Here is an 18274-nt window from a genome sequence, read left to right as displayed (position 1 = left end):
CTATTAAACTATCGCTGCTAAGGATGCTCTTCTGAAAGAAACAGGCTTTCTTTGCTCAAAATTTTGTTTTGGTTGTTTGCATTGTAATAACGATTCCAAAGCACGGACAACATTCTGACAGCTTCGCGGCACACACCAAGGGCCAAGTCAGGCATTTGACCAACAGCCCAAAAAATGGTTGGCAACCTTCAGCCTCGAAAGACTATGGTATAAGCCTACAGCACCCGGTATTCCCAGGCGGTCTCCCATCCAAATACTAACCAGGTCTGACCCTGCTTAGCTTCCGAGATCAGACGAGATCGGGAGATAATGTTCAGTATAGGGAGATGGTTGGCAACCTTCAGTCTCGAAAGACTCTGGTATAAGCCTACAGCACCCGGTATTCCCAGGCAGTCTCCCATCCAAGTACTAACCAGGCCTGACCCTGCTTAGCTTCCGAGATCAGACAAGATCAGGCATGTGCAGGGTAACAGTTGCTGTCAGTCCAATCCTAACCAGAGCTGGTGCAGCAGAGCTACACACGCTGCACTGGCAAGGAGAAGACTGGCGGTCTCTTTGGGGGAAGGGGACATTTGTCCCCTTATCTTGGGTAAAGCTTCAACCTGTGCAGCGGGGCTACTCAGATTTTCACCAGCAAAATCACTGGTGCAAGTCTGAGAAGCACTGCACCATGCTTCCAGGCCCAGGAAAGGGAATAGGATATGGTGGGCACTGCCACCACTGATCCTGCCCCTTCTTGGGCCTGATCCATGCCTCTCCACCCTCCTCCATTATACCCCTTCCCACCCCATTCTGCCCTCCCCTGGCCTCCCCCTGCCTCTGTTCGCCCAGTGGGAGCTTTCCTGCTCTATTGGGTGTGCCTTTGGGATTCAGCGCCAGCCGGACAGCACTGCCAGCACTGCTTACACCCAGGGGGCCGCAAACATGCCTTGTGGTACATTTGCAGCACCCTAGGCTGGCACAGCAATTGCTGTGCTGGCATTCGGGGGGGGGGATAAGATTGCATCATAAATGTCTCTTAAAGAAGAATGTTTAAACCTGGTAGCACCTCTTGCTATGGAAAACAAGCTGTACAGGGAGCTGATTTGGATTGGGGCCGTGGTGCATGGGAAAGTTAACTCTTTCCTTGCTCATTGCTTTTCAGCTGCAACCCAGCCCTTGAAACAGCTATTTGCCCCTAGAGTTTCAGTTTCCCCAAAAAAAGGGAATTTCAAGGCTGGCTTCAACATTGGAGAGTTTTCCTGGGAAACAAGGCTGTGATCCTATCCACGCTTTCCCGAGAGTAAACCCCACTGAACACAGAGGGACTTACTTATGAGTATACATGTATAGCAGTGTTTCTCAAACTGTGGGTCACGAGACAATTTCAGGTGGGTCCCCATTCATTTCAATTTTTTATTTTGAATATATTGGACTTGATGTTACCATGGTATGTGAATGCATTTGGGGAAATATTACAGACCTGTACTTTTAACAAGTTACTATGTATATTCTTTTAACAATAATAGTCAATGGGACTTAATCTTGGGTAAGTGTAGGTAGGATCGTAGCCTAGGATTGTTAAAAATTTTCCTGCTTGATGATGTCACTTCCAAGTCTTGACATCACTTCTGGTGGGTCCCAACAGATTCTCATTCTAAAAAGTGGGTCCCGGTGCTAAATGTGTGAGAACCACTGATCTATAGGATTGTGCTGCAAATGAGTTTTTGTAAGACAAACAGTATGTCTCAGGGAATTTTTGCTCATTCCTAAGGTTAGAACAGCCATAGCAAAAAAAAAAAAAAAAGAAAAAAAAGAAGAAGTGACATGTGGAGCAGGTTTTAGGGCCCCTTCCAGGGAGAATGATGGAGGAATTTTCAAGGGAAGCCACGTGGGCTCTTCTTATGAGACAAGTGACATTTCTCTGTATATCCCTATAAACTGACCCCAGAACAGCTATTTGCTGCAAAGGGCAGCTTTGGGAAACAAAGAGCCAATTTTGTTTGATTTTCAGCAAGAAAACTGTGCATGAGAGAAGGGTTAACTTTCCTGTACCGTGATCCTCATTGAACTGCCACCCCAGCCCAGTCTGACATCTGCTGGGCTAGCTTTCTACTTAAAGGGAAAATTGTTTTAATGTGGAATGAGAGTTTGAAACAAATGACGCTCACCTGCTGCAGTGAATTTGACCAACTCAGGATTTGACCACATCATTTCAGTCATTTCCTGATGCCTCTCTGAGCACAGGCTGGGAGTCAGAAAAAGCACCTAATTATTCTGCGGGAGTTTGCAGACTTGGGACTTGTTCTGAGGTTGTTTTTTACATGGAAATGCTCTCAGATGTTCATAGGACTTTTCTGTCACTCAGTACAGACAATTCCGAGACAGGTGGACCTGTGGCCTGACTCAGCAGAAGGCAGTTTCTTTTGCTATGCAATGTTAGATTTAAGATTAATCTGGGGCAGAAATTCTCCCTTAAGTGTTCAGATCTGATTTTGCAGGTAAACATCCTGAAATCCAAAATTCTTATGCCAAAAATCCAGTATTTTTTCAGATTAGAATATATTTGTTTGTTTGTTTTTGTGAGGAAGGACTAAACACCAGCTTTTAAGACATCTGTGCCATTAATTATCTATCAAGCAGCATTTTTTACTATATGTTTTCTTTTTTTATATAATAATATTTGGGGAACTTTCTTTTTATTTTTAGAAAAATGGTTATGGTTTTGTTCCTGAAGATTTTGTGATTTTTTTTTTTTTAGTGTGCATATCATACACTGAGGAATATATATATAGATATAGATATAGATATATACACCTATATATATAAAGGTAACTTGGAATTGTAGTGACACTGGAAAGAAATGCAAGAATGACTTTTTGACACGGTTGGCTTCTCTTTCCCCTCTCCCCATTTTTGGTGCCAAAAGTGGCAATTTCCTGATAAAAGTGATTGATTGTGTCTGGGTGTGTTTGCTCTGGACGGAGTCTTGAGTGAGACTCAATCAATCATTTTGAATAGGAAATCAGGACTAATGTACTACAACAATATCTGTTATGCACTCAGTTCATCCATCACAATCCACCTGTTCTACAGTGCAGCAGGAGGGACATTTGAGGATGATAGGATTTGCTGGGGTGCAATCCAAGAGGGTTGTTTTTTTGTTTGTTTGTTTTTGCTTTTAAAAGAATACTTCGCAGTCTTTGCATGTGTCATAGCAGGTAGCCCAAAACATTCACTGTAGAATTGTTAATCTCAAATTTGGGATTGCGAAAAAAAATTCAAGAAGTGGGCAATGGGAGTGATTTTCAGGGCACCCCAAAATGCTGAGAACATTTGGGGGGAAAAGTTACGACTGATCAGTGGCAGGTGGTTATCCTTCCTCTCCCCTTTTTATTATTATTATTATTAATTATTATTAACAGTATTTATTAACAGTGAACTCAAAGTTCACAAAGCGGTTTACAGAGAAAAATCAAATAACTAAATGGCTCCCTGTCCCAAAAGGGCTCACAATCTAAAAAGGTGCAAAAGAACACCAAAAGAATTTCCTGCTTGTTTTTTGTTTTGTTTTTGTTGGTAGCAAGAATAGTAAAAGTAGCCCTGGCATTTTTCCAATCCAATCCTTCACAAATTTCCTGCCAGGATTCTCCTTGATTAACCAAGTATCACACGAAGGGACTTCTTCGGGAACACTATGGCTGACAGCCAAAATGTCTTCAGATTTCTCTGCTATCCCCTTTCTCAAATCACCAAGATTAATCCCCCCCCCCGGGCTCACCCTACAATCCAAATAAGCTCTAAGGACTTGTACCCACGACTGCTCTGCTCCTGGCAAACAGCTTACCTTAGCATCAGGAGTCACCTAGGTGGCAGCTAGGCTGCAATCCTACACACACTTACCTGGGAGCAAATTCCATTGAGGAAAATGTTCTGAACAGACATGCATAGCGTTGTGCTGTTAGGTTGCAGTTAGCACAGTGATTTTCAACCAGTGTGGCACGGCACATTGGTGTGCTGCAGGTGGCCCACAGGTGTGCCACAGAAGTTTGGGTGAGGGTTATTTATTAGCACAACCAATGGAGGATGTGAGCCTCCCACCAGCAGCATGGTGTACCTTGCCAATTAAAAAAAACAAAAAAAACTGATGGTGTGCCTTGATAATTTTGGCACATTCTCAGTATATCATGAAAAAAGGTTGAAAATCACTAATGGTTGGCAACCTTCAGTCTGGAAAGACTATGGTATAAGCCTACAGCACCCGGTATTCCCAGGCGGTCTCCCATCCAAGTACTAACCAGGCCTGACCCAGCTTAGCTTCCCAGATCAGACAAGATCGGGAGATAGTGTTCAGTATAGGGAGATGGTTGGCAACCTTCAGTCTCGAAAGACTATGGTATAAGCCTACAGCACCCGGTATTCCCAGGCGGTCTCCCATCCAAGTACTAACCAGGCCTGACCCTGCTTAGCTTCCAAGATCAGACAAGATCGGGAGATAGTGTTCAGTATAGGGAGATGGTTGGCAACCTTCAGTCTCGAAAGACTATGGTATAAGCCTACAGCACCCGGTATTCCCAGGCGGTCTCCCATCCAAGTACTAACCAGGCCTGACCCAGCTTAGCTTCCCAGATCAGACAAGATCGGGAGATAGTGTTCAGTATAGGGAGATGGTTGGCAACCTTCAGTCTCGAAAGACTATGGTATAAGCCTACAGCACCTGGTATTCCCAGGCGGTCTCCCATCCAAGTACTAACCAGGCCTGACCCTGCTTAGCTTCCAAGATCAGACAAGATCGGGCATGTGCAGGGTAACAGTTGGCAGCTTCTCCCTGTGGTATAATCTGGAACGCAACCACAGGAGAAGAAAGACTCTCAGGCTCTGGAGGGGCCCTGCCCACGCAGGCTGGCCACTGGATCTCTCTGGAATGAGAAGCAGTATAAGGGCCTCCTGTTTAGGCTGAGCTCTTTGCCTGCACAACAAGGTGTTCTCTGTATGAATATCCTCAGGGTGAGAAGAGATTGAAGAACCCCAGAAAACTCTCAGAGGCAACTTGGTCCAACGAGAGCAAAAGAAGGAAGGAGGGCTTAAATGCCTCCAGGCCCAGGCTACCCATCTCAGGCTCAACCTCCCTACCTGGAAAGTAAAGGTATTTACAGTGCAATCCTAACTTGCGCTGAAACAGGGAGGTGACAGGCCTGCCCCGTATCCAGCACAAGTTTCAGGCTGCAAGTAGCTCAGCCTGGGGCAAGGGGAAATGCTTCCCCTTAACCTGGGGAGAGCTGCTGCAGCCCCAATGGGTCTGTGCGCCACCTAAAGAGGCGGTGCGGATCCAAGCATAACCGAGTAGCCCGGAGCCATGCTGTGCTGCCTGTGAATGGAGTCAGGATCCAGCATAACTGTTGGGTCCTGGCCCCACCCCCTGCTCTCCCGCTGCCCGCCCTCCGTCCGCCCTTCCCCTGCCCCGAAACACCTGAGGCCAGTGTGGATTTATCCATCCTCTGGGTGCAGCCTCCACGGCAGCCATTTTCAACCACTGTGCCGTGGCACACTGGTGTGCTGCGAATGGTCCCCAGGTGTGATGCGGGAATTTGGGAGAGGGTCATTAATCAATAGGACCACCGGGGGATGTGAGCCCCCATTGACAGCACAGCGTGCCTTGTCAATTGTCAAAAAGCTGATGGTGTGCATTGACCACTTTAGTGCCTTGCTAGTGTGCTGCATAAGAACATAAGAACAGCCCCACTGGATCAGGCCACAGGCCCATCTAGTCCAGCTTCCTGTATCTCACAGCGGCCCACCAAATGCCCCAGGGAGCACACCAGATAACAAGAGACCTGCAAGGCCTCCTGGGAATTGTAGTTAAGAACATAAGAACAGCCCCACTGGATCAGGCCACAGGCCCATCTAGTCCAGCTTCCTGTATCTCACAGCGGCCCACCAAATGCCCCAAGGAGCACACCAGATAACAAGAGACCTCATCCTGGTTCCCTCCCTTGCATCTGGCATTCTGACATAACATTCTGACATAAGGTTGAAAATCACTGCTAGACACCATCACCACAAGATGAAAAAGGTTGAAAATCACTGCTCCGTGGGCTGGCGCATTTCCTTGTGCCAATCCAGCTGACTCCTAGGAGGCACAAATGGCACGTCTGCGACCTTCCCAGGCCAGAACCAATCTAGCACACCATTTGGATTGCGCTCTTATAGAGACGACCCTCTAGCCTAGAGACGTGCTCTCCTCCATCAGGCTTCTGTCCTGATTCTTGGCTTGCTTCCTGCTCCTGATTCCTGTCTTCCCTGTAGCAGCTACCCAAGGCCAAATTCTGACACTTATGAATTCCCTATGAGGAACAGATTATATTCTATGCCACTGGTGGGCAACCCCCAAATGCAGCTCTTTGACATACAATATGTGGCCCGTGGAAATTTGTTGGCTGAGCTGTTTTTGGGCATCACAATTAATATAAAAGTTAAACAAGAAGTTTTCAAGTTTTATAATTATTTACCAAGCATAAATGGATTAAAATATACATTTAGGCTGCAATCCTAACCACACTTTCCTGAGTAAGTCCCACTGAACAAAATAGGACTTACTTCTGAGTAGACCTGGTTAGGATTGTGCCCTTTATGTTTAAAGTGAGTAAATATAGCTAAGAATTTAAATGCTTCCTAAATATTGCTACTCTCAAAACCTGAAGTGTATTACATGTGGCTCTTACGTTAAGCAAGTTTGGCGAAACCCTGTTCCACGCCATCATCACCCCAGCTTCCACATTAACCCATTTCTGCCCAGCCCATAGGTGTTCACATTTGATCCCTGTTGCACAAATGCAACGCTGGCTTAATAAAAGAAAGTTGCAGTGCCATGAATAGAATTTGGACCCCCAAGTCTGTTCATGATAAGAATGGCTCTTTAATTATGATCTGTTGGCATTTTCATGCATTTGCCTTGAGTCCGACCGCTCCGTCAAGCAGCAGGCAAAATCCATTGATCTGATGAAATAAATGCTCCGTAGTAAGTAGGCTTGGCTATTGTTTTGCATAATGTTCATTGATAAAGCCATATTAATTCACTTTACGGCTTATGAGCAGAGACAGGCATGAAATGGAGGCATCCACTGGGAGCAGAGGAAACCGGCCTCCGTGTGCTTTCCAGTTATCTCTGAAACATTATGACAAACTCCATTATTAATTTAACACGTTCACAGTAGTGGGTGCTGAACTTCTCAGTTGGTCAACGCGACAGGCCCAGCATGCGCAACGGCAGGTAACATAGCCGCACAGCGCACTGCCAAGACCTTATTTCATATTACAGAGGCTTGCAATAGCTGTATCCTTTACAGCACATTTGCTAGTTTGAGATTGCTTTGCACACCTCTCTCTCTCTCTCTCTCTCTCTGCTGAAAATTGTTACCTTGATTGCCTAGATATATATATTTTACAGACTACAATACATTTCTGTCTTTTGAACATAAGTTTGGAGGTTTGCCTCTTTTTGAGCTTCCCTGCGTTGACAAAACATGTCGGCGGAGTAACAACAAAGGTCTGATAAAAATACCATTTCTCAGCAGGGTGGCCCAAATCCCCACCGCTATCAAGCCAATATTTTAACATCCTTTTCAGCATTAAGTTTTCTCCTAAGTGGGACGTGCAGGAAAACACATTTAGGCTTCCACCAAAACGTTCCACAGTTTGTTTTACACACAAGAGGAGGATGGGAGAGATCAAGGAAGTGGGATGCTGGTAAATGCGCAGGGTTCTGCCGTGTCGAAGCAGATGGAATTGACAGAGTCTGTTCTGGGGATCGAAGGGGCCAAGTGACAGCTGGTGCCACTTGCAGCCAGGCTGTTGGAAAGGGCCCTGCACTCTGTCCTCCAGACACCTGCCAATTCTCACAGGTTCACAACATCAAACTGGAAAGCATAAAAGGGGAGCAGCCGCTGCATTTCAACTCCAGCAAAATGTCCATCAAGGAGGACATATTGAGCTGCTTTTGACGGAGGTAGATAATTTGTCTATATAGCTCACCGTGATGTGTGCTCAACCCCTGGGGGCTAAGAATAGGCCCTCAGTTTGGCTGTACTTGTTGTAAGAGGCGACTAAACAGCCACCGGGTAGATGGGACTCATTAGCCTGGGAAGGCAGCTCATCTGAGAGAAGGAAAGCTCTGATCCCAAACCTCCACTGCCTTGTGGCTACATCCAGTTAGGGAAAAGGCTTCAGGAGTCAACCTCGAGGCAAAATCCGGAGCTGGAGTCCCTGAGGCAGTTCATGGCTGAACACAGACACATTCTGGCAACTCCTGCGACGTCGCTGGAACCAACCGGATTGGCCTCTGCCTTTCCATTGGACCATTTCAGCGACGTGGAGAGGGGGGATTTGCTGCTTGGGTAACAGTCTATCCTCCATACCTACTTTACCCAGGCTTTGTGCACTGGAGAGGCCACTCTGTTCCAGAACCACCATTCAGAGCGCGATACCATAGTCTTCCGAGACTGAAGGATGCCAACTGATGTGTGCTCACTGGAAGGGCTCTTCAGGAGTTCGGAGTGGAGGATTTCCAAGCCCTTCCCAAAAATGCCAGGGATGGAGCCTGGATCCTGTGCATGTAATGTAGATTTTACACCACCGGGCTATATGCCCCCTCCCTTGGAAGTTCCAACTCAGGTGAAAGGAACGTACCATGGAATTTCAGAAGGGAAAAAAAATGCACATCCAGCAACATTTCGGAGAGCTGAAGGGAGTACTATAGGAGCAGCATGAAACTGGGGCCTTTGGCTGACGAAGCTGGTACCTTACCACTGGTGGCCCAGTCCTGTCCCCCACTTGCATTGGCAGAGCATGTTATGACAGCACAGAAGTTAGTAGCACCGGCAGGAAGGCTTGTACCATCCTACCGGCACCGGTGCAAGTCACAACATGTGCCAGAGCAGATATGCTTCACATTGAGCAGTGGAAGGGAGGGGGAGGGTGGTGCAATGGGGAGGGGGTGGAATGGGTTGGGGAAGGGTGTCAGCAGGAGCAGGGTGGGCAGATCGGACCTCAGAGGGGGCCTGGAGGGGGCACGATCCGTGGCAGCAGTGCATGCCATATCTTATCCCCCTTCCCGGGCCAGATTCGCTGACAATGAGGCAAGGCGGACTTGCAGAAGCGATTCAGCAGGTACAGGTCCAAGTTATCCCATTGCAGCAGAAGGGGCTTACTCCAGGGCAAGGGGATGACAACAACCCCCACAGAATGGAGCAGAACCCACACTGGTTCCACTGCAATGGGGAGGGAGAGGTTGGATAGGACAGTGAATTATACATCCCCTAGCCAAGACCAAGAATTTCACTGGGTGTGGGGTTGTAGCATGTGTCCTGCTCAGGCTCTACTCTTAAGGAGAGCAGAAGGATTTCATTTCACTCCAAGCCAGTAAGGGGAAAGTGGCAGCCCTGGTGCCTCCATGTAGGGACGATTAGACAGGCCCAATCACTCCACCCAATGACACCCAATGTAACCCTTCCCCCCTTGTGTATCACACTTGTGTGTGTGTGTAGTGTGAACATTAGCACACGCCAGGGTGTACAATGGAGGACAGAGTGGCTATAGCTTTTCCCACTGTATAGAAGAGGGAATCTTGGCAGGTGCAGGTTGAAAGAGCTGAGCTGCATCTGCCCCAATTCCCTCTTCTATACAGTGATTAAAGGCATAAGCACGCTGTCCTCCATTGGATCTGCTCACCCTGGCATACGCACACCTGCCCACCTCTGGGTGGCAAGGGGGAGTGAGGGAGCTGAGCGTCTTGCCCTGTCTCTTACCTCCAGCCTCAGCTGTCCTGGACATTGGCCTCTTTGCTCTTTGTGTGCTTCAAAATGACCCAGAAGAGCAAAGCATGCTTTGGGTTCCCAGCATGCTGGATCATGTCAACAGGTCACAGGCAAAGCCAGGAGGCTACATCCAGGGCAGCCAAAGCTGGAAGCAAGAGACAGGGTAGGCAGGAGGCTCTGCCTCCTCAAGGAAGGGAATCAGGGTGCAGACTTCCATCAACATAAAGATGGTGCATGTGGCAGGAAGGTGAGAGCCAGGGTGGTGTAGTGGTTTGGGCGGTGGACTGAGACCTGGAAGATCCAGGTTTGAATCCTGTCTCAGCTGAAGCTTCCTGGGTGACCTTGGGCCAGTCACTTTCTCTCAGCCTCACCTACCTCACAGGGTCGTTGTGAGGACAAAAGGAGAGGAGCAGCTGTGCACACCGGCCTGAGCTCTTTGGAACGGCAGTATAAAAATGTATAAAATAAATAAAGTTGCAGGGTGCGCAGTCCCCTCTTTTCTCCTCATTTCACTGCTCACTCAAAATCACCACTTGATTAGGTTGCAGGTCCTGTCATTGGCTGGTCATCCCTGGGTTTAACACAGTCCCCACCCCCCACCCCCAACATCTAAAGGACTTTGCTCCAGCAAAGGGTATCGCATCATCTTCCTCTGCCTGGATCTGAAAACATCCATCCTGAGATGTGAATGCAAAGTGAGAAGAGATGCCTCAAGGCCTCTGAGTTAAGGGGAGAGAAGGAGGGCAAAGATCCTCTTCCCTTATTCCTGGAGTGGCTGTGTGATAGGAGTAAAAAAAGTAGACATTTCCATATGCATTCCCAGATGGTAATATAGTCAGTTCTCTTTATCTGAGAATAGATAAAGAATTATCTGAACAGATAACAGGGCAGAATTGCCACCTACCTCATTAGCTGCTACGGTATTCTCATTATCCGTTAATACTGTGCTGGTACTTCATCAAACATTGGCTTGTGGAGAATTGTCTGACACGTTTGTATCCACTTCCAGGCTTGCCCCACCATCTTGGCCACCAGCTGGACTCTCCAGCTGAACCTTTGCAACCCTGGTGATGATTGGAGGTCGGTGATGAGAGAACTGGAAGGCTACCTGAGGGCTGCTCTGGGGCTGGGTCAAGCCAAAGGAAGGAGCCAAGAGACAGGTGGAAGAGGAAGACGGTTTAAGCACCCCCACTCCCCACTGCTGATCTCTGTGGCCTCATTGTTGGACCAGCAACCTTCAACAAGTCAAGGGATATCTAGAACACAGGAGAAATCGACATTATTGTTCCCACAGCCTTCAACACATCAAGGGATATCCAGCATCAGATGTTGCTGGAGGACACATGAGATGTTGGAGATGAAGATAAGCCCTTGCTTATCACCCATCCCCATATACTTCAAGTTAAGATTCAGGTTCATAAAGTTCTTAGACTGTATGGTGAAGAGAGTCCCCTGGAACATAACCCCATTTTCCCCATAGGCTCAACGATTCTGTATCCACTAATCCAGGGGTGTCCAAACATTTTGGCAGGAGGGCCACATCATCTGTCTGACACTGTGTCGGGGGCTGGGGGAAAAAAGAATTAGTGTACATTTAAAATTTGAATAAATTTACATAAATGAATTTATTAGAGATGGAACTTATATGAATGAATGAATGGTCTTGCAGTAGCTCAAGGCCTATAAAAGGTCTTGCACAAAGCAAGGCCAGCCTTTCCTTCTCTGCCACTGCTGCATCACAGATGTGAAACAGCAAGCGGTGGAGGGAGCCCTCGTTCCACAGCTCAGGTGAGAGGTTGAACAGTCATCCTCATGCTGAGAGCAGTTGCATCGGACCAGCATGGGCTCTAGCAAGTCTCTGGAGGGCCAGAGGCTCATTGGAGGGCCTGATTGGGAGCCCCTGAGGGGTGGCCCCCGGGCTGGGGTTTGGGCACCCCTGCACTAATCCACAAGGTTTTCCAGGCACCTAAGCCTAGCAGATAATGAGAACTGACTGTACTTGTACATAGCTTTCTGAATGGGCATCACATGTATTAACTTGTAGCAATTCTTACAACAGCCCTCTGAGCTAAGTTTTATTATTCTCATATTGCAGCTGGGGCTGGGAAGGAGTGGGTTAGCCTAGAACACCTAATGAATCAACCACACAGCAAGATTCAAACCAAGAAACCCCTGTGATCTGCAGCTCGCTCTGATCCATTCCGCTACACTGGCTCTCTGCTTCTCGGCATCACCTGGCAGGACAAAGTTCCAAACAACACAGTCCTGGAATGTGCTGGAATCCCTAGCATGTATGCACTGCTGAAACAGAGACGCCTGCGTTGGCTCGGCCATGTCGTGAGAATGGATGATGGCCGGATCCCAAAGGATCTCCTCTATGGAGAACTCGTGCAAGGAAAGCGCCCTACAGTAGACCACAGCTGTGATACAAGGACATCTGCAAGAGGGATCTGAAGGCCTTAGGAGTGGACCTCAACAGGTGGGAAACTCTGGCCTCTGAGCGGCCCGCTCGGAGGCAGGCTGTGCAGCATGGCCTTTCCCAGTTTGAAGAGACACTTGGCCAACAGACTGAGGCAAAGAGGCAAAGAAGGAAGGCCCTTAGCCAGGGAGGCAGACCAGGGACAGACTGCACTTGCTCCCAGTGTGGAAGGGACTGTCACTCCCGAATTGGCCTTTTCAGCCATACTAGACACTGTTCCAGAACCACCTTTCAGAGCGCGATACCATAGTCTTTCGAGACTGAAGGTTGCCAATAGAGAGACACCCAAATGCTCTGGCTCCAGCATGAGGTCCAGCAGTGCAGCTCTTTGCCCCACTTACAGTTCTATTTCACGCGATTGTTATTTAAATAGTTTGTTTAATCAGCCATGAGCTTGAGAGACTTGAGCTAAACATTCTGAATGGATGTCATGAATAAGTGAATGAACAAATGGAAATCAATGGGGCATTCATCTGTGTAAAGGTGACCGGATCAGGCTGTAATTCTCCACAAAAGCATCCCTTAAATGGCACCTGTCCTTCCTGCTAATGTAAGTGAAACAAATTCATGCCAATTGTTTTGGGGGGGAATGTATTTTGGATTGAAGGGGAAAAAACTCAGGCATCAGGTAAATGCTCACTAAGCAGAGTTACAAGACCAGGAAGATGAAAGGTATTGTTCATCAAATGTCAGCCTGGAAATGCATCATGACATTAAAGCAGCAGTGCTCCTATAATCAAGGCAAATGTAGTCCAAATGGGTGGGGTGGGGGAGATGCCTTTTACAACAGGCGGGATGCTGGTGAGTAAGAGTTTAAAATCAATGATGACAGTAAATTACACAAATCTCTGTGCTGAAACCGGTATTTTTCTGCCAATGGCGACAATTGATACAGCAATATTTCTCTTCTGAAATCAGAATTATATAAATGAAGAAAATAGCTTGGTTTGCTACTTGTTGCCATAGCTCCTCTTACAGCTTCATGGACTGTACAAACACAACAGAACACACAAGCAGGCACTTGTGTGTCTAGCCCCTGCATTTCTGTGGCTACAGATGCTTCCTTGCCAGATGGCGTTGTATGAATCCGGGCAAAACCGCAGTTTGCCAGCCACATGCAGCTCTTTGACGAGTTGTGGTTCCGCTTTACTCTGGACTGGTTAGACCTCACCTGGAGTATTGTGTCCAATTCTGGGCACCCCACTTTAAGAAAGATGCAGCCAAACTGGAGCAGGTTCAGAGGAGAGCGATGAGGATGATCAAGGGGCTGGAGGACAAGCCCTACAAGGAAAGGTTGAGGCAGATATATTTATATTAGATGTTTGTGTTTTTTTTAAACACAAGGATAGGGTTAGGGTTAGGGCTGGGATAAGAGGCCTAGGATATATCACATGGGGTTTGTTGCCCAGTTATAGATTCCAAACAACACAGTCCTGGAACGAGCTGGAATCCCCAGCATGTATGCACTGCTGAAACAGAGACGCCTGCGTTGGCTCGGTCATGTCGTGAGAATGGATGATGGCCGGATCCCAAAGGATCTCCTCTATGGAGAACTCGTGCAAGGAAAGCGCCCTACAGGTAGACCACAGCTGCGATACAAGGACATCTGCAAGAGGGATCTGAAGGCCTTAGGGATGGACCTCAACAAGTGGGAAACCCTGGCCTCTGAGCGGCCCGCTTGGAGGCAGGCTGTGCAGCATGGCCTTTCCCAGTTTGAAGAGATACTTGGCCAACAGTCTGAGGCTAAGAGGCAAAGAAGGAAGGCCCATAGCCAGGGAGACAGACCAGGGACAGACTGCACTTGCTCCCAGTGTGGAAGGGACTGTCACTCCCGAATCGGCCTTTTCAGCCACACTAGACGCTGTTTCAGAACCACCTTTCAGAGCGCGATACCAGAGTCTTTCCAGACTGAAGGTTGCCAACTTGATTGATGTAGATTGTTTGTTCCCTAGTTGTAGTGGGATGCAAATAACCAGGATTAAAAAAAAAAAATACAAATGTCCAAGGATGCCAATGACCAGGAAGCATTTGACCAGGACACAATGGTCCAAGATGCAGATACCCTAGTAGTACTTCAGAGTGCTTGTGTAAACTGTGGAAGCCCAAAATGGCCTGGAACTAGGGTGCCTTAAGGACTGCTCCTCTGGCACAAACCTGACCAGCTTTGCGTCAATTGTCAAACGCCCATCTCCATGTTGTCCTGCCATCACAGGTAAGGAAGGTGTGGTTGGTAACGACCTCATTTTCTCCCACATGCACAGGCAATCCTGAATCACTCTTGGTTCCTTAGCTGACATTCCCGAGAGGCAGCCAGGGCTGGCAGTTGGCTATGGGGTGTGGGTGGGAGCGGGTGTCAGAGAGGAAAATAATGAGTTATTTATTTATTTATTTATTTATTTGATTGTCATCTCTAAACTGCTTTTATGCACTTTTGTTGTTGGCGTTGAAAAGCAGTATGTAAATATTCTTATATACTGTGCAACCCCAAGGCAAGGAAACAACTGGAATCGGGACCAAAGTGGGGTTAAAGCACCCCTAACCCCACCACAGTTCCAGCCTGCATTTTCAACCCCTCCATATGCTACTTACTTTAAAAAAAAAAAAAAAAAAAAAGTCAAATGATGTGCTCCTTATAGAGTGTGGTTTGATCCTTATCTTCATTGAGAAGTTGGAGCACAAGTGATCAGATATGAATTGGTGTCCAGGAAAAAAGGCCATCCCAAGAACAAAACATAAGAAGAGCCCCCCTGGATCAGGCCAAAGGCCCATCTAGTCCAGCTTCCTGTATAGTACAGTGGCCCGCCAGATGCCCCAGGGAGCACACAAGACCACAAGAGACATGCATCCTGGTTCCCCCCCTTGCTTCTGGCATTCTGAGGTAGCCTACTTCTAAAATCAGGAGGTTGCACAAACCCATCATGGCTTATAACCTGTGATGGATTTCTCCTCCATAAATCTATCCAATCCCCTTTTAAAGGCAGCCAGGCCAGATGCCATCACCACATCCTGTGGCATGGAGTTCCACAGACTAATTACATGCTGGGTAAAGAAATATTTTCTTTTCGTCTGTCCTAACTCTCCCAACCCTCAATTTTAGTGGATGTCCCCTGGTTCTGTTGTTATGGCAGAGGGAAAAGAGCATCACTCTGTCCACTCTATCTACTGCATAATTTTGTATGTCTCAATCATGTCCCCCCTCAGGCACTTCTTTTCAAAGCTGAAGAGCCCCAAGTACTGTAGCCTTTCCTCATAACAAAGGTGCCCCAGCCCTGTAATCATTTTTGTTGCTCTTAGATGACTTTTCCAGTTCCTTTATGTCCTTTTTGAGATGTGGCGACCAGAACTGGACTTACTACTCCAGGTGTGACCTTACCATCGATTTGTGAATCAAAGACAAAAGGGATGTTTGTTGGCATCCTTCATTCTTGGAAGACTATGGTATCGCACTCTGAATGGTGGTTCTAGAACAGTGTCCTCTCCAGTGCGCGAAGCCTGGGTAAAGTAGATATGGAGGATAGACTGTTTCCCATGCAGCAAATCCCCCCTCTCCACGTCGCTGAAATGGTCCAATGGAAAGGCAGAGGCCAATTCAGTTGGTTCCAGCGGCGTCGCAGGAGTTGCCAGAACGTGACTGTGTTCAGCCATGAACTGCCTCAGGGACTCCGGCTCCGGATTTTGCCTCGAGGTTGACTCCTGAAGCCTTTTCCATAACTGGATGTAGCCACAAGGCAGTGGAGGTTTGGGATCAGAGCTTTCCTTCTCTCAGATGAGCTGCCTCCCCAGGCTAACGAGTCCCATCTACCCGGTGGCTGTTTAGTCGCCTCTTAGGACAAGTACAGCCAAACTGAGGGCCTATTCTTATCCCCAGCCCCCAGGGGATAAAAGGGATGTTTATTACTGAAATAAGGATGCACCTTACTCACAAATGCACATGAGAAGAAGCTGTTATTTTACGCTGCTCCTGCAGAAAATAGACAGCTGTGTCTGATAGAGTATAGATTTTTCTTTCATCCACCAGGATTCTATATGTTATGAGTTGCTACAGAAAACTAGAAGCCAAGGACTTCATGTGACACCCTAATATCCTTTCCCAACTCCCAGCATTAACATGCAGTCAGCCGGGCACATTCAACTCTTTCTACGACTTTTTTTTTTCCGCCTCCAATTTATCTGCACATTATATCACTCATCTCCATAAATTCTCCTAGCTTCAAGAACCTTATTTGAAAAGAAAAAGTGCTTTTGCACTCACAGATAGCTTCTTCCATTTAATCTACTTGAGGCCATTCATTCCAGAGTAAATTCATTTGCATGTAACCTCTGCTGAAATCACTGGAGCTACACCATAGACTGATGCAGGCGTCGGTTTATTCCCTGATCAAGAAACGGGCTCGAATTTCTATTACTGGATGTCTGTCATAAATGGACGGAAATGATGCGTGTTGCCCAAGATAGATTCAAATTTCGTGGAACGAGCCCGGCAGTGTGGAAGACCCCAGCGGTTTACAGAAATCATGGTCAGGATTGGCTGTGAACAGCACAATAACTTGCAATAGTCCAAAGATTAGCACAGGGAGGGCGCATGATGTGCACAAAGAGGAACAGAGACACAGTTTTCTCCCCGTGTCATAGCAGGGATGGGTGACTCGACTTGTAAGACTCCGATTCGAGTCACCAAACAGGCGTTTCGTGGACACCTGTGGACTTGAGACACACAGGTTTTGAAACCAGAAGTGAATCAGAACTCAGGGAGCAGGTGGGAACAAGTGGTTGTTGGGTTCGTACCTGTCGTATACTTGTCTTACACTCCCAGCGTTTTGGGTGCTCAGAGTTCTTGATTCCTAAACCCTAGAGCCTCAAGAACCCCTGTTCGGTAGTACTGCCACCACCCTGTAAGAGCCAGTGCCTCAGTCCAGGGAAACTGAGACCCTCTAGGCTTAACTATATCCCTTGTAGGCACTGAGCACTTTCTTTACTTAAAGTCTCAGTCCTCAAGTTACTGGTCCACAATGAGGATTTTTGGTAGCTTGCTGAACGGCTAGGCAGGATTCTGAACCTTTGTCCCCAACTGACAATGAAACAACATGGTAAAAGGATTTTTACTTTATTAAGTACATAGGGTTACAAAAAGTTACAAAGGCAGCAAATGCTAGAGGCATAAAAACTTCTAGGAAACATATCAGCATAAAACAACAAAGCTAACTGGCTAACTCTATTATTCTCTGACTCTCACCTGGGTCAGCTTCTTTTGAAGATCCTCAGGCCAGTTACCTATAAGGCCACATGGTCCTGGCGGGGCAGGATGTGCACCCACCACCTATCTCACCAAGATATCTCACCTATCTCACCACCACCTATCTCACCACCTATCTCACCTATCTCACAAAGACCAAAGACCCTGTCCTCTGGAAGTGGGGCTGGATGCTCCCCTCTCAGCTCTTCCCTCCCCCCTGGAGATCTGCAGCTGCATTCCATCCTTGATGGGCGTCTTTCTGGCTGCCTAGCTGCTACATTATCACCTTCCATTGAGTTGTAAATTCCTAGCAGCTAGGAACTGCAAGCCACTTCTGTGTTACTGTTTTAGCTTGGTTCAGGCTTTACATGTTACTAGGCCTAAACTGTACATATTCATGACAGTACCGATCGGCGTTTTCTATACTGCTGTACTCACTGAAGAACAGCAGAGCTGTTTGCATTTGGGACGTGGACGCCGGGGAGTGTTGAATGAGAACTCTCTCTCTCTCTCTCTCTCTCTCTCTGCCAGCAGCTTCATTTTTTCTGCAGAGCCAAGCCTGACTCATTTACTGAAAAGACTCTGAATCGAGTCAGAGTCCCAAAAAGGCTCTGGCTGAGTCCTGAAGGCTGCCCCCTTAAGACTCATGCACAAGTCAGGTCAAAAGGTACGTGGAATTGGAACTCGAGTCTCGCTGTGGTGGAACAGCACATCCCTGTGTCATAGCACTAGAACCAGGCATAATCCACTGAAACTGACAGAAGTTTTAGG

The 18274-nt window shown here is 47.4% G+C and overlaps 3 pseudogenes; all 3 read right to left on the bottom strand.

Moving 5' to 3' along the window:
• Positions 1-212: 212 nt before the first annotated feature.
• LOC136634153 (5S ribosomal RNA) lies at positions 213-335 on the bottom strand (annotated as a pseudogene).
• Positions 336-364: 29 nt separating this feature from the next.
• LOC136633845 (5S ribosomal RNA) lies at positions 365-484 on the bottom strand (annotated as a pseudogene).
• Positions 485-4684: 4200 nt separating this feature from the next.
• On the bottom strand, positions 4685-4798 carry LOC136633795 (5S ribosomal RNA; annotated as a pseudogene).
• Positions 4799-18274: the final 13476 nt, after the last annotated feature.

Source organism: Tiliqua scincoides, chromosome 13, assembly GCF_035046505.1.
Source record: "Tiliqua scincoides isolate rTilSci1 chromosome 13, rTilSci1.hap2, whole genome shotgun sequence".
NCBI lineage: Eukaryota > Metazoa > Chordata > Lepidosauria > Squamata > Scincidae > Tiliqua > Tiliqua scincoides.
The sequence above is the reverse complement of the archived record's forward strand: the minus strand, read 5'-3'. Positions and strand labels throughout refer to the sequence as shown.